This window comes from Gopherus flavomarginatus, chromosome 3 (assembly GCF_025201925.1).
Source record: "Gopherus flavomarginatus isolate rGopFla2 chromosome 3, rGopFla2.mat.asm, whole genome shotgun sequence".
Classification (NCBI taxonomy): Eukaryota; Metazoa; Chordata; order Testudines; family Testudinidae; genus Gopherus; species Gopherus flavomarginatus.
The window spans coordinates 117,701,576-117,719,280 of NC_066619.1; the positions used below are offsets into that span (position 1 = coordinate 117,701,576).

General features: G+C 38.8%; 1 protein-coding gene across 1 annotated transcript in view; it reads right to left on the bottom strand.

Annotated features, from left to right (window-relative positions):
- Nucleotides 1–17,705, bottom strand: part of LINGO2 (leucine rich repeat and Ig domain containing 2) — a 758,770-nt gene that overhangs the window by 568,268 nt on the left and 172,797 nt on the right. Inside the window, exon 2 of the mRNA XM_050943109.1 lies at nucleotides 16,410–16,515. The gene's annotated coding sequence lies outside the window, so the exon portion shown is untranslated. The remainder of the gene's footprint in view (nucleotides 1–16,409; nucleotides 16,516–17,705) is intronic.

A 17,705-nucleotide genomic window follows, 5' to 3' on the forward strand; every position in this document is an offset into this window, starting at 1 on the left:
AAACTGGGCAAACAAACATTTGAACTAAAAGGAAATTATTCATATTTCCCATTTTTTTCACCTATAGTAGGGAAGAAGAGCAAATTAAAACCTGATGTTGATGTATAGGGGGAGAAAATACACCCATAGACATGTGACGGCCCTCTCAGGCTCTCTAGTGTTTGGAGGCTGCAGCTACAAGAGCTATTCAGTGCAATGTTTCCCCACCTGCTGCCTTTTTTTTAAAATGTAGACCAGTGCTACATGGGTGGTCTTTTGAGAGCCATTGATCCAATATGTTCTCTGCTGCATAGAATACCGAATAATAAATATCTAATAAAAGATATGGACATCTAGGTTTCCTTCTCTCTCCACTCCCCAAATCAATCTCCTAAAGAGAAGATCAAGACAGTATAGAAAGAGAGAATGAGCCAGAAATGACAATACCTTGAATGACCATGTTTTCTGCCCGCCTACACCGGACAGACCTCCTTCAAAAAAAATCATATAGGCTATACATATCTGTGGGCCAGTCCTGTCTCCACAGAGTTCTATAGAAGATTTTTGCCATTGCCTTCTACGAAGTTTAGCTCTGTATGTCCATAATGTTTTGGTTGAGGACTATTTTAAAGATAACGGCAAGGCTAGCCACAGAATTTGGAGCAAGGGTGTGAGCTCCCCCAGAGTCCCAAGGATTTTATCCAAGCCCATCTCAAATCAGACTATTTTCACTTTTTTCTATACTCCAAAAAGAGTCAGACCACAATAGTGCGTAACACATGCAGTTAGCCAACGGTTCCATTTATCATAATTAGATTGGTCTTATTTGATAGTTTTGTCTTTTCGATGTTATTTCCAGGAGGGTTTTTATAGACAGGAGGTGCTCATATCCCATTACTAATCTGGATGGCTACACTGTAAATCTAAGAGCATATGGCACATTTATTTTAACGAAGACAACAACATTAATATACCTAGCAAGACAGCCAATGAATTGATTGGGTGGTGTGTGTACTAGTACTTAGTCTAGTATTAAAGAGGACTCTGCATTTGAGTGTTACTGATCTAATAACAGGGAAAGAGTAATAGATTTGCATAATTCAGATGTCTTTTCTTCTCCTTGATTTCTGTTTAACACATTGTTAATAGACATCTTCTTGTAAGACACAGTGATTTCGTGTAAGATGCAGTGATTTCACTGTTGATGGATGCTTAAGATATGGTATGCTTTCAGTCTGCATATTCAATGAAAACAAATGGAGTGTATGAACTAAGATGCTGTGTAGGCTCTTGATAAGAGACCTAAATAAGAGGAACCTGAAAGTTAGAAGAGTCAGCACCTTGCCTTTCATCTTCTTGTCTTCAAAGGTACTAAAATCTCCAGGGATACATTTTGATGCAGTTGGGTTGTCCCACATTTTCTGTCAATTTAGTCTTTTCTTGTTGCGTACCTGCACTATCTCAAAAGATGACAAGGGAAGGAAATACAGCAGAAGCTGCTAAGCAGTATTTCTGCTGGTGCCAAGTAAACAGTTACTCCAGACCTGGAAGACGATGCAATGAAAATATTAAACAAAGGATCAAGTTTCTTTTGAAAATCAAACAAATATGAAGAGCAAGGGATCCTTCCTTAAAGGAAAGGAAGGGTTTGTTCATGCTTGTCTAGTGCACACCAAGATACATGAAGCAGACACATCAGCAGCAGCACCAAAGATGATTGAGCAGGTGAGTATGGGATAATGCAGGCAGTGTATCACAAATAAAAAGGAGTGCAGAAAAAACTAGTTAAAGCTGAAGGATTGTCACAACATTGAACAAGATCTACAGTAATAAAAGTTGGGCCATATTCCAAGGAAATAAAATTAAGTGACACTTATAGTGAAAGGAAAATAAATACAGAAAAGACTACAGGGAAGAAGAAAATCTAGAAAATGGAAAATATTGGTATAAAAGTTTTCTATGTCCTGGTTATAGCAACTTAGAAATTCAGAATTTCAACACACATTTGGCCAAGAAAAGTATGCATTGTGACTAGATCCATATCCCCCAATTTTTGAACATCACTTGTCTTTTTAGGTTGCAGGCTTTTCAGAACAGATTCTACCTTCCTATGTGTTATACTTCAGTTTTGCCTGAATAGTTCCCATTGCATCCAGAGGGGTTACCCAGACCTAAATAAGGGCAGAGCTTTGCCTGCAGCTGAAACTTACTTAACATTTGCATTCACAGTGGACAAACAGGAACAGAATCCAATTAATTCTTTTAGCTGTATGAGCCCTCATGCTATCAGAAGTGAAGTGTTGTACATTACCCCCCAGCCATCACATATAATCAAATAAAATACTTTCAGTAAACCCACAAACTTATCTGTTGATACAGGTGCCTTTTCACATTGCCCCTTTTGAGAGCTGTTACCATTGTTGTAAGGACCTGGCTGTGTACAGCCTTTCTGCACTAGTTACCAAGTTGTGGTCAGGAGATGAGTAGCAGGGTCACAGTCGAACCTGGTCATGATACCAGGTAGTCAGGGTCTGGTACCCTGCAGTCTAACCTAGAAGTAGCAGAGTTGGGGGTTGAACCAAGTCAGGATACCAGGTAGTCAGCGTCAGGCACCAGATTACAGGCAATGGGCAACTAGCAGATTTGGGGACCAACCAGAGTCTGAAGCTGGTGTCCAGGGTCCACAGCAAGGCAATGTCTGAAGCAGAAGCAAACAGTGACAGCTCCCCATGATGACTTCCTGGTTTACATACCAGCATGTGCCAATTAGGGAGCTGCTGGCAGTTCTCCCAGTTTGTAAAAAGATAAGGAAATGAGGTAAGGAAAGATGAAGTGACTTGTCTCATGTCACATAGAAAGGATGTGGCAGAAATGGGAACTGAACTCATACATGAGGAATCCCAATCCATTGCTTTAACTACATGACCTTCCAGTCAGCCTGCCTTTCTAAAAATAAGACAAAACAAAAACAAACTAAAAAAACAAAGAAAAAAGCACCCCAACAACTACTACAACAGATGTAAGAAGTGAGAGTCTATAATACTTTTCTGGCTGGGTTTTGAGATGCATTTAATATTGGCTGGAAACAGTGAAAACAAGCCTTCACTGATTTGTAGGGACAGACTTTGCAACAACACTGAGTTTCCAAGGGCGAGGGGGGTATATCACAGTATGACAAAAACAATTTTTCTGGAATAGAAATAAATACTGTTACAATTGCAGCTGATCTTCATGAGGTCTAGTGGCAACTGTAAAGCTTTAATCAGCGATCCAAGAGGAGAGCTCTTAGGTCATGCAATACTCAGATTACAGCATTACACTTGAAAGTTCTCATCTTCTGAATTTTAATAGTTTCCACTAAGGATGCAGCATCTAATCTTCATTGCTTTTCAGAATGATTACTCTCATACATATTGTACTTAACAAGGCTGAGGTGAGAAATGACCTAGCTAAAAGTGTCAGTGCAAAGCATATATTGTCTCTTGGGTGTCTGCCTCGAGAGGATAGAGGATAATACAGATGGTTCTCCTCATCACCTTGTGTTCTAACATCACTGACCATACTCTAAGCAATAATCAAGTGCTGCCACCTTCTGTATCAATACACTCTGCAAGTCTGATGCATGCAATAAGTCAATTCCACTTTCTGCATCCTTTTCTTTTAACAAGTTCAAATGGATGAATATTTCTGTATTGAAGGAGAGAACTAGATGCTAAATGTTATTTATTGAATAGTCACAAGAACAAAGATTTAGCCCAAGTTACTATATAGGGAAAATTGCTTCCAAATGCAGCATTATTATGTAGCTGATACATAGTTCTTCCTAAATAGGGTAATATTTAAAATGGATGCACCGTTTTACATTGTTTGGGACCCCATCTAAACATTAGCTTAGCTTCTCTATCCCAATGTGTCAGTTAGTTATTGGAGCTCACTGAAAATTCTCAGATTAAACAGTTTTCTATCAGAAAATGCTGCTTTGATTAAATCAAAATGCTTCGCGGGAACATATTGGAGTTCTGGTCCATGATTAGAGTTCTTTGGCATTATGATAATACAAACAATAGACAGTCACTTGTACGTGTATTTACCACTGTTCCTCATCAAGACTGCCTGCAACTCTAAATGTATTTTTTGAAAATTTGGTGGTCTTTGTAAATAATTAATCAGTTTCTTCCAGATCAAAATTATTTAGTGGAGTAAGAGGAACAATGGGTGTGTCTTTTTATACATTTTTAAAAATTAAATATGAGAACACAGTAATAAGTGTATTTAAGCAGAACACTTATATTTTACCAAATTCTCTTTGTAGGTCAACTTAATTATCAAAAGCTCCTATACATATGATTTTTTTTTAAATCAGCGTAAGGATGTACACAGACAGTACACTAAGTGACTGTTCACATATAAAGAATGGCCCAAAAGTTTAGCCTGGAGATCCCTCTCTGTGTTAGCACCTATGAAGTATGGCATGGCAAGTGTGTCGTCATTTTCATCACCATTTAGCCCACTGCAATATCAGCCCACTGCAGTGTCTTCCCATTCATTAATATGGATAAGATCACACAAATGTAATTCAAAGTCAAAATGATTGAGAACTTACATTGGACAGTAACAGACTGTGAAATCCCAGTGATGATTGAACCTGGGGATATTCTGAACTAAAAGAGCTCTAAGAGCTTGTAGCTGTTTCCATTCCTTCACACTGACTCAACAAACATTCTAGGCTCCAAAGTGACACAGTGACAATCCTGGAATCTTATTATATAAATACCTAAGTGGCTTCTGACTGAAAAGTCAAAGGTGCACGGGGGCTGTAGAGTTTTTACCAATGCCAGACAGCATTCATATTACAGCAGTGCTCAGATATCACAGTGATGGTCACAGGATCAGTATCTACAGAGAATAACCTATACAGTACGACTGATATCTGATGCATTGAGATAATTCAGGCTAACAGTGTGACTCAAGGCTCCTCCTCCCCTCCGTTGTGATTAGAGCTATCTATCTTTGAGTTAATGGACCCTGTCATCTAGCTCAGGCACACAAGTCTTGTGCTTTCAGATCTAGAGTCTAATCCCCACAGGCAGCCATTCAAATGTGTCACTACATTTGCAATCAAGTCAACAGAAGTTTTCTTCAGCTTTATTGCTCTAGAACCCTGGACCTTCCACCGACAAGGCACAGGTCTCTACCACCTGTTCCCAATAGTCTAGTGGTTACCATTTTATTCTTTTTTCCAGGGCAGCTATTCAAGAATAGCAGTCACACCGTAGTAAGCCTAATTTCAACCAGCAGAGAACAATGGTACACAGACACACATTGAAAACAATGCACCGAGGATAAAAATGCCATGGGGGTTTTGGTCCATCATTTTAAGATTTTGGCCATGTGCATCAGTGATTGCATGAATGAAAATTGTAACAGGTAAATTATGGGCCTCATTTTTATATCACACCTATTTCACAATGATTAAATTCCACTAGCTAGAGATCTACTCCTCATTAAACACTGATAAAAAATATGGAGCTAAGTTTTTTATTGTTATCTTTTGGTCTGAAGACTATTATTTATATTACAGCAGCTCTTAAAGGTCTAATCTGACATCAGGGCCCCATTGTGGTAGGTACTGTGCATAAACACAGTAAGAGACAGTTGCACAAATTGTCATAAACAGATAGCTAAGGGTTAATGTCTCTTTCACCTGAAGCACCTGACCAGAGGACCAATCAGGAAACCGGATTTTTTCAACTTTGGGTGGAGGGAAGTGTGTCTCTGAGTCTTTGTTTTTTGCCTGCCTGCTTTCTCTGAGCTTTGGAGAAGTAGCTCTACTTTCTAATTTTCTGTTTCTAAGTGTAAGGACAAAGAGATCAGATAGTAAGTTCTATGGTTTCTTTTCTTTGGTATTTGCATGAATATAAGTGCTGGAGTGCTTTGATTGGTATTCTTTTTGAATAAGGCTGTTTATTCAATATTCTTTTAAGCAATCGACCCTGTATTGTATCATCTTAATACAGAGAGCCCATTTGTATTTTTCTTTCTTTTTATATAAAGCTTTCTTTTAAGACCTGTTGGAGTTTTCTTTACTTCAGGGAAATTAAGTCTGTACTCACCAGGGAATTGGTGGGAGGAAGAAATCGGGGAGATCTGTGTGTTGGATTGCTAGCCTGATTTTGCATTCCCTCTGGGGGAATAGGAAAGTACTTTTTGTTTCCAGGATTGGGAACAGAGAGGGAGATTCACTCTGTTTGGATTCACAGAGCTTGTGTCTGTGTATCTCTCCAGGAGCACCTGGAGGGGGGAAGGGAAAAAGGATTATTTCCCTTTGTTGTGAGACTCAAGGGATTTGGGTCTTGGGGTCCCCAGGGAAGGTTTTTCAGAGGGACCAGAGTGCCCCAAAACACTCTAATTTTTTGAGTGGTGGCAGCAGGTACCAGGTCCAGGCTGGTGGCTAAGCTTGGAGGTTTTCATGCTAACCCCCATATTTTGGACGCTAAGGTCCAAATCTGGGACTAAGGTTATGTCACAAATACACACGGTAAGTGAAGGAAAGGAGAAAGGACTCTTATGGAGGGGGAAACCAAGGCACAATGAGATTAATTGATCAGAAGTCTGTAGCAGAGTCAGAAATTCAACCCAGTCCTCTCAATTCCCAATCCTAACCCCTTACCCATAAAACGATCCCTCCTCTCCAATATCTTGAGATATATGTACAGTACTGAATATTTTTCATGCACGCAATACTAAATAAAATGGAATTCTATCTATGACAAGGGAGCAAAAATTGATGTTTTAAAACTACCCAGAAACTATGATTTCTCTTTTCTTTCAATCTTAAATTAGTTTGCAACTGGTTCAGATTAAAGAATATTGTCATTTCGCCTACAGACACACATTGTATGTCATTTTTTCAAAGATTTTGAAAAAAATACTGCTGCACATGCAACATACAGTTTCAAAGAAAATGACAGCAACAGACAATTGAAAACAGCATTTATAAAAATTAGACACACTAATATAATAATAAGCCGACATCTGTTAATTTGCAGTTTGTATGTGTCCCAGCAGACAGCTCACATTGTCTTGCTTCTATTTAGCTACTTGTTTTGTTGCTTGTGCAAGCAGTTTTATACTTCTGCACAGCAAGCTACATTCTCTTTCGTCTAGTCTCATAAATTACTAGCCACAAAAGCTTTATTCTCAGGGGACTGAGAAATAGACTTGCACACCCTACATAATTCTCCTTAGTGTTATACTTCATTAAGCAGATGGGGAAAAATCATAACATGTTCTTTATTAAGAATATAGAGCTCTTTTTCAATGGTGAGGAAAGAAACTTGAAAAAAAAAACCAAGATTATGGTATCTTATAATTTTCAGATATTTTTGGCTGAGATGAAGACATACACAGTTGATGATTACAGGCACTCTAAACTCTATACAATGTAAATAGATAGAATCAGTAACCAATAATAAAAACATGTTCAATTTACTTAAAATAAGATTGAAATTTTACAAAGTACTATTTGTACATCTAATCTAAAATTGTTTCAATTCCATCAGCGTTTGTGTGAAGGAGGATTCACCTGGAAACGAATTGAAGCAGTATTAATAATATATCTATGGCACAGTGAAAAGATTCATCTCCATAACTAGGCTTTTCATTTAAAATTGAATGTGCTCACTTTTCTAGGTGGTCTGGAGGTTACATTGAATTTGATCTTACCACTGCATTGTATCAGTGCTCTAAATTTTATCCTTCATAAACAGAAATCTTTTTAAGTCTCTGTAGACAGACACATTAGGATATCTGTTTAAAACTCGATTTCACAAACTATAAACTTGTATGTTGAGAGGAAAAAAAGGAGTAGACACACAGTGCGATCAAGTGCAAATTTGATGTCCATAGAGCTGGGTAGTTTTTTTGTTGTTTGTTTGTTTTTAAATATCTGACCAGAGAGAGTGTCATCCACTCCCAGGATATGCAATAGGCTTGCGGTAAGGACGCTCGCCTGGCATATGAGCGACCCAGGTTCAAGTTTCGGATTCAGAAATGGGATCGGTCACGTGCCCCACTTTTGTGTCCCTCACCTCAATGCAGCGTACCAGTAAGAAATGATTTCTACTTGTACCACTGGCGAGTGCCCTAATCACTGGGATATTGGCAATTTCAGAGTGAGCATCTCTCTCAAATTTCCTTGGTTTTGTCCCAGTGAGAAACAAAATCAAATGCCCAAACCTTGACATTATTCATGAAGTGGAATTCTTGTTTTCCAGAATGCTGTAGCTCCTAGATCTGCTGTATGGTTTTGACAGTGCATTTCTTTGTGCCTGTTCCCACTTCCACAGAGGCCAGTGTTGTGAACTGGGAGGGACAGTTTTTTACTTGCATTTGTACAATGCAAAACTCAATGGGTCGCTGATATTCTTGGGGGCCTCTATGTGCTACTGTAATTCAAAGAATAATAAACTAATTAAAATCTATGTACATCAGTGACTCCCAAACTTTTCTCCTGGTGACCCCTTTCACATAGCAAGTCTCTGAATGCGACCCACCTTATAAATTAAAAACACTTTTTCATATATTTAACACCATTATAAATGCTGGAGGCAAAGCAAGGTTTGGGGTGGAGGTTGACAGCTTGTAACCCCCCCATGTAATAACCTCGCGACCCCCTGAGGGGTCCTGATCCCAGTTTGAGACCCCCTGATGTACATCATGTAAGAAATAATTTCTGCTGCAATATTATTAGGCTAACTCCATCTTCTAAATTAGCAGCATGGACTGCATTCTGTGATAAAAACGACATGACTCACCAACCACAAAGTTTATTTAGCATGATATGGTGATCTGTCTAAGTAGGAAATCTCCATAATTTATATCAGTAGTCCAAATAGCAAGGTTACTTATACAAAACAAAGTAAATATTTGCCTAGAATAACAACTTGTTGCTCATTCTCTTACCAAGGAAGCCGTTTTTTGAATCTGTAAGTCTATATATTTTAAATGCATTGAACAAATGGAAGAGTATAACACTATATGCTTTGATTTTCCAAAGTAGTACTTATCTAGCTTTCTTTTTCTGATCTGTTCCCTCTATTTGAATATTTTTGCAGGCTCCAGCTGGGAGATTCTTACCACAGGTGGCTCCCAGCCAGTGACACAGCAGGGAGCACCGTCCTCACCAACGGAAGCGGCACTTGTGGGCATCGGCAACGCAGGGAGACACCCTGTCCCCAGGGGCATGCAGAGACATGTCAGCAGCCAGCCGCTTTCTGGAGCAGCATGGAGCTATGGCAGGCAGGCAGCCTGCTGAGCCCTGCTGCGCTGCCGGCCGGGAGCAGCCTGTGGTAAGCGCCTCCTGGCTGGAGCCTACACCTCACACCACCATATAATGGCTTTATGTTAATTAAAAGGCAAGTTTAGTATAACATTAATAGCCTCGTGCCATAATTGTGATCATTTAATTTTAAATTAGGAAAAAGACTTGTATACAGGGGCCCCACACAATCTACAGGCCCACAAGAGAGTTAATCTGGCCCTGACTGGAATGGCCATGGGGGGTTACAGCCCTAGGTCAACTCTTCCAACATCCATCTGAGTCAACGTTTCTCTCTCCTGTTTCATTGCTGAAGCAATCCTTCAGCTGCAGGATTTTTAAATTAGCTTTCCTAGCTAAAAATTACAAAACCTCACTTCATCATCAACATTTCCTAGAATTCTTGTTACTATAAAAATAGCTTCTCCTTGTATTCAGACAACACCTCTCCCAAACACTTCCAACATCTACAACCAAGTTACATGGAAATTATAAATAGGCCCAAAACAAAATACCCTGGAACTTTGAAGAATTCTGAATCTAGATTGCTAATGCACTTAGGAAAGCTTAGGGTTTTGCAGTTTCATTTCAAGTCTTGCGCTGTGCCATGTATTTCATAATGATATGAAGAAGAATTGTTTAAGAAAGTAGCTTGGGTGGAACTGGAGAGATGTGACTGGATAGTGCCAATAATGATTTTAGAGTCATTGTAATGGACTGAGGGAAAGTCCACACCACGGTGCTACATCGGCACAGCTACATCTATGCAACTGAGCCACTGTAACGCGGCTGGTGAAGACGTGCTATGCCAAAATGAGAGCGTTCTCCCACTGACATAATTACTTCACCTCAGTGAGAAGTGGAAGCTATGTTGGCAGGAAAGTGCCTCCTGCCAACACAGCGCTGGTGCAGACAACGCTAAACTTACGTTGTTAAGGGGTGGGAAAAAGCCCCCCATTCTCCAACTCAAGTTATATCGACTTAGTTTGTAGCATAGACCTGTCCTGAATTCTTACTTTGGCTAGGCTCATTAGCTGAAATCCTTTTCACTTAAATAGATAAATTCTGTATAGCAGGTACCCTTCAGAACTTTTCAAATTGCCTTTAAAAGCTAAATGGTGTGCTGCAGCATTTGCAGAATTCCTTAAGTATAGGGAATAGTATAGTAACATCTAGTATTTAAAGGTCAAATTGAATACTTTTCAAAATTTATAAAAGAAAAAGTTTGAGGGAATCATTTTGAAACTCTGAAGAGCAAGCCATGTAAATTGGCTTCCTTGACAATAAATCTGTAGTTACACAAATGCACTTCAAAATACAAAAATACTCTGATATGAATAGAAAACAGATTCACCTGACAAACTTCAACAGATGTTTGTTTTAGGAATTTTTTCCGACTAAAAAGCAAGGTGTAAAAATTGTATGAGTTTCAATTGCTAGCCTCAATTTTATTGGCATATGGGACTATATTATTAACTAAAATAAGATCAGAATAAATAGTTATCCACAAACTCAAAATTTTAAAAGTGGTCAGTGTAAACTGTTCCACCAACAACAAAATCGATCACTAGTAAACACCTATGAATAGATATGTGTTTCAATATATATTACTGGCACAAAGTAAAAGTTTAGTTCCAACTAAATGCAATTCCCTCCTCATAGATTTGCCATCACTAAAGTTATTTGATAGGCATATCACTGAAGGCTTCAGAAATCTCATGCACAATTAAGGCAAGGTGTCTCCTTACACTGGTTCCGCTCTCCCAGACAGATGCAGATATATTATTAGAAATATAGTTTCTAATGACATCACATAGTGTTCAAAATATGGGGCAACTGCATGGAAAAGGGTGAATGGTTGCAGAAAAATGTGCAAGCTCACATTTGATTATTTTCTATTTATTCTTCATATATACAGAAGATTTTGAAGCTTCATGGTCCAGAAAGAGGTAGAGCATACTAAATCCTGCTGAGTCTCAAGGAATCCACAGCCAAATTCTACTGATCACACGGAAGTGACTGATTCCCCCAGCGGCTCCCAAAGAAGTCATGCTCCCATTGAATTCCCAGAGTGCATGAGCCCTCCAGAGACAGTGCAGTATTTAACTTGTGCTTAGTCCTGCACTAAGCAATACTAGTTGTGTCTGCCCTCTGTGGGGAACCTACAGATTTTAGAGTATAATTGATGGGAATTATTCTAAAAATAACTTACAAACCTTCACTGAAAGTTTGTTTCATCAGTTTCTTCAAATTTGGGCATCATGAATATTGTCACATTTGAAGAGTGGGTGGTTAAATTAAACTTTAATGGTAGGATCTCCTAAAGCGTTCAACATCTGTTTAACTTGGCTCTCACGGAGTTCAATCAGAACAGAGTTAGGCCAACTTGGGTCAATTCACTCAAAATGGACTCTGCAACCAACCCCAGAAATAGCAGTAATTAACTGGATGGTTACATGTAAAGAAAAATATGATCTGGAGGATAGTCAATGTCTCATAACTATATATTCCTCCTCTTTCCAGATACATAAAATATATGTATAAAAATTAAAATTTAAGTTTTAGCTGGCTAAACTTACACATTGCTTATTTAGATTAACAAAGCAAAGGTTAAGGGATGACTTGATCCAGTTTATAAATACCTACACTTGGAATAAATTTTAATAATGGGCTCTTCAGTCTAGTAGAGAAAAATATCACCTGATCCAATGGCTGGAGTTGAAGCTAGACAAATTCAAACTGGAAATAAATGTAAAATTTTAAGTGAGAGTAATTAACCACTGGTACAATTTACCAAGGGTTATGCTGGACTCTCTGTCACTGACAATTTTTAAACCAAGATTAGATGTTTTTTCTAAAAGACGTGTTATTTGGGGGAAGTTCTATGGCCTGGGTTATATAGGAAGTCAGATGAAATGATCACAGTGGTCCCTTCCAGCCTTGGAATCTATGGGGGAAAACAAAACAAAATAAAATAAAATAAACCCTCAGTGGGTTTCTTCAAGGCTGACATCATCATACATAGTAGTGCCTACGTGACTAGTGGCTCAAATAATCATGTAGAACTGTGGACAGACATTCCATTAATAGCAGATTGCCCTATTTAACTGGAAGCTGTGGTATAGCCAAGGCTCCCGCTGCTTGCAAAGCTTTATTTGACTACACAATGCCAATCTCATAGGCTGCTCTCTTCAGGACTTTGACAGGTACCTAGAGGGTTCTGCAATTAATTTTATTATGCACTTTCTGCCTGAAATGCCCTTGAAACCATGAAAAGTTGTCTAATGTATCTAGAAAAGAGAAAAAAGGCTATGGAGGAAAAAAGCTAATTTGGTAATGGAACTCACTTTGAGGCATGGAGAGGCAAAGTACTTCTGAAAGTGCTCAAGCTAGTTATTAGCAGCATTTGAGCTACAAGGATCTTAGAGATTTGTGACCAGTGTTAGAGTAGGCAGATTGCCTTGACACATTCTTTGGAATCTGCAATGACCCGTGGTTTCATCTGCATTCTGAGCTACAGGTTTAATTATGCCAAGTATTTTCCACCTCTCTTCAACATGCAAAGGGTCAAGTTACATTTTTATTTCTCTTTCACTGATTACAAGATATGTTTAAATCCAACTTAATGTGGACACCCTCCCACCTAGCCTCTCTCTGAATTTATGTGGGCACACAGTTGTGTAGCAGCACTTCAGAGTTATCAAATACAATGTGTTTAACTATCTCAAGTGTCTTTTTCAAGGCAAAAAAAGTTGTAATTAACATTGTAGTTCAAATCACAGTGCAAGCTGCACTGGTTTCTCGCACATTCTCATGTCCCAGTGGTCTTAGGCAAAGTTTTTAAAGCCTGCCATTTTACCACAAAGATTAGGTTACCAGTCAGCTGGCATCCTTAAAATGGATTTGCGTAAGTAAATTTATTTGACACCCACCCACCCACAAACGTGAATGAATTTCAAACTTGTGCATAATAATTTCCTTTCTGAGCTAGTTATATTCGTAAACCTTTCCCCCCAGATTTATTCCTGGTTTCCCTTAGGTGCTGCTCAGCAATGGCAGAAAAAAAGAGTATTGATAATAGAGGGAGAACCAGATGATTTACTAGAACACAGAAATGACTATACTGTATCAGAGTTCATCTGGTCCAGTATCCTATTTGTGACAGTGGCTAGCATCATCTGATTTAGAGTGATTCAAGAAAGTCAACAGCAGGTGATTATTAGCTAGCCTACTCTTGGAGTTTCCTCCTAATCCCCAATAGTTAGAAGTTTGCAAACATTCTGAAGCACGAGGGGTTATATCCCCTCCCAAACTACTTCAACATTTACTATTGTACCTTTGAATATTCTTATCAATAGACCAACTTCTCTTCTTCTGTTAGATACAATATCAAGCAGCCATCTAATCTAAGATTATATTTTACTCATCTTAACTCTCCCTCTCCCCGCCCTTAACATATAATACAGTTTGTGAATACTCCTTTAAAAATGTTATAGCAAGTGTGTACTTGAGCAAGGACATTTAATTCTTCAAAAAATTTTCACATATACCCAGAAATACTTTTATCATTCAGTGGTAGGGAAACCTAACTCCACCATCACCCCTACCATTGCTTCTATTTTCCATAGACTGCCATAGAATTCAGTTGATGTCAAAGAATTTGCTATTGCATGTTATTTTTAATGTTTTGTGGACCTCTTTTTTCTTTTGAAGCAAAACTATATAGCGACCATTCACTTTCATCATTATTCCTGGTGCTCTCTCCTTAGGTGTGAGGGACTCCTATGAGCAATTTAATGGGGGAAAATGTCTTTATGTTAGCTAACATTTCAAACCTGAGTGCCTAAAGTGAAGCACTGATACCACTGGTGCACCTGAACAACCAACCTGATTTTCCAGGATGCTGAGCATTTCCTGCTCCCACTGACTTCAGTAACTCAGTCTGTTTTTATTTAGCTCCTTTTCTGTAAGTCCATAGCATCAAAACAAAATATGGTCCAGTTTCAGAAATAATGTAGACAATGGTGAAAATTACATGTCATTAAGTCATCATAAGAGCTTGAGTTGGTGCTCTTGTTTCACTCTATATGCTTTTATGAAAATATGCTAATGAGTGTGAATATAATGTAACTGGAATAGGCTTAATGCAAAGGGTCTCTTGTAAGGTATCATTACAAAGCTTATAATCTACTGAGTGTGGTCATCCTATTTGCATGTATCTTTCTTGTATCTGAAACTAGAAATATGAAATATAACTCTGAGGGCCTATTGTAATTATGCAAAGTGTGGGCCATTAATTGTGGTTTGGAATCTTCATGGCTCCCATCAATCAGGACAATTGACTGTGGATGGCTCTGTTTGCTTGCAGGCCTTCTTGTGAGTCAGGCTGGGAGGAGTGACGGCTTGGAGTCTTACAGTGACATGTGATCATGCCACCTGAACTGGAATCCATCTTTAACCTGGTGTTTTTCCATTTAGAAAGAGGGGTGAGAACCGAGAGAGGGAACAAAGGATTCCTGCCTTGTGCAAAGCTATAAGGGGGTAAAACAGAACAAAGGGGGCTGCCATCATGAGAAATCCCCTAGCTACCACCTGAGCTGGAAGAAGGGCTGTACCAGGTGAAAAGATTGTGCCCAGATTAGGAAGGTGTCCAGTCTGTGATAGAAGCTTATTTAAACAAAAAGAGAGACAAAAGCAGGCTGCTCCCAAAAACAGAGGCACAACTCACTCCATTATGAATCTCTGAAGGCTGATAGCTGTTGCTAGGCCCAAATCATTCACTTCCCTACAGAGTACCATAGCCTGCAAGCAGGATCAGGAAATCCACCCCTGAAATTTAAAGTGACAACCTGCAATTTTAACACCGTTTTCAATACACAGCACCTTTCTGCCCCCCAAAGCACAAGAATTTATTACAATTTACATTCACTTATAGCAAGTTGCTCTTTACCTGTAAACTCATTATATTACCTCTGAATTTGGTCCCATGTTCCTAGGGTGACCAGATGTCCCAATTTTATAGGGACAGTCCCGATGTTCAGGGTTTTTCTTATATAGGTGCCTATTATCCCCCATCCCATCCCTATTTTTCATACTTGCTGTCCGGTCACCCTATGTGTTCCCAATGTATTCATTGTTAACCAGAAAATAATGGAACATGTCCACAGCCTTACTGACCTTTGGATTCAGATACTATGGTTATGGGGACCAGATAAGGAGAACGATTTATTTATTTTTAAGTGGTTCTGCCCCCACTATACCCCAAAAAGAGAAAACACTTGTTGGAAACAGCTTTCAAACAGGGTTTCTTAAGTTGTAACACAATTGCGTCCATGTTCAAAAGTGTTACGAACTGTGTTATAATCACATTCAGAGACAGTACTGGGGAAGACTGGAGCCAAAGTTGAGCAGATAGCTTTAGCCAAGTGCTGTCTGCAACGGGGCACACCACCATTCTAGTTAGTATAATTGTACTTGATAGGTGTTTAGAACACAGATATAGCTTCCTTAAACTGCCTGCTTCCATGCAGGCAAGGTTTAAATATTCCTGGTGTGCATTAGAACAAGTACCACATACACAGGGATTTTTGGAACAAATGTTAGGAGTGCACTTTTTCTCCTTTTAGTAAGTTACAAAGCCCACATATAGCTGTGGGCTTCTGCCACAGAATCTGCCTTGTAAAAATGGGGCCCTGGAGCAAAGACACCTCTCAGATAAAAGTGCTTCATTTTCACTTCTAAACAGCTCATTACACAAGACCTTTATCATGCAGGTTGACATCAAGATGCAGCATGTTTCAAAGAAGCAACATACAGCCACAATGTTAAAAAGGCAGAAAGATCAACATGAAAATAAAAAAGATGCATTTCTAAAAACTTGCATCTGAGCCTTCATTCTTCTTAATTATTTACATCATTCGGATACATGTAAATTAATGTTTGTAGGAGCAAATGACTTTGGGTAATTTTTTTTTTTTAATTTTACTGCTACGTGATGAACGCAGCCTCATGTCCCTGCAATGTTATATACACAGCTAACATATATTACACCTTTTTGCTTTTAACATTGATCCAAGCAATTCAAGATAGTCCAAAATCTTTTTGATCTTACCATAAAGCAAAGTGAATTTTGTTTTCATTACACTGCTTCAATCAGGAGATGTGCTTATAGTCCAGGGAGCAAAGTTCTACATCTTGACACAATCTCAAAGGATTACCTATTGGGAAACAAAGAAATCTTGAGAACTGAGACAAAACCCTTTAGCTTCTTCCCTCACTTCTAGTTCCGTACCCTGTCCCCATCCTTTGCCTTCTTTGTCCCACTATTTATGTGTATGATATGCAGTTCCATTCATTGATACTCCCAGCTGTCCCATTAGTTCTTAGTATTCCAGTGACGTTAACATTGCTACCATATACTTTGTGTGTGTGTTTCTGACTTGCTTAGTACACTTGAAGTTGCACAAGCATTTCTAGTCTAATACCCAGTTATCATTTGCTTACACCTTTCACCTGCCAGGCTGTGATATACTTGCTTGATCTAGGCCTTAAAGTGAATTCTTTTTGGAGCATTTGAGGAAAACCAGTTCTCACATATACAAGATACTACATCCAAACTTTCCTGCCCCTGTGCATATCCATTAGGATACTCTCTAATTACATATTATTCATTCTATAATACATATTTTTCTAATATATTAGATTATATATTATAATTAAATACTGCTACATGTGTGTATGTCAGATCAAACAACCCATTCTTTTTAAACTACGACTTAAGGTTACAGAAGGGGAATATCTACTTATACAAATTGAAATGACAAGGAAATACTGAGTAAAAGCAAAATCAATTTTATGTAATCCACCTATTGTACATTCCTATTATTCCACACACACCATATACAACATATCACACCTATGGCATCACACTAACTTAGGGACTGTAACTAAGGGTACTTGGGGTGCTACTGCACCCCGTGGCTTGAAGTGGCTTCCATTAAATACAGGGTTTACAGTTCGATTCAATGGCTCTCAGCACCCTCACTACAGAAATTGTTCCAGTACCATTGCACACTACACAAACACACGGTTATGGTTAAGATCGCATGTTTGTGGAGTGTGAGGCTGTGGGTCTGGTGTGCTGTGGCTGCTTGATGGAGCAGTAGGAATTTTGAGGAGGGAGTTAATGTAGGTTGATAACAGAACACAGATTTTGACTTCACTGGACGTTTCTTTGTTATTTTAGAGCTTGTATTAGTGGATATTCTCCGTCAATGACCTTAACTCTTGTTAAACAGAGCAGGAGTTTGTGGGTGTTTCAATGTACATTAAGACTCACTATAAACAATGAACTGGTGGCCAGGTAAGCAGAGAAGCATTGCTTTTTATTATGTATTACTTGTGAGGG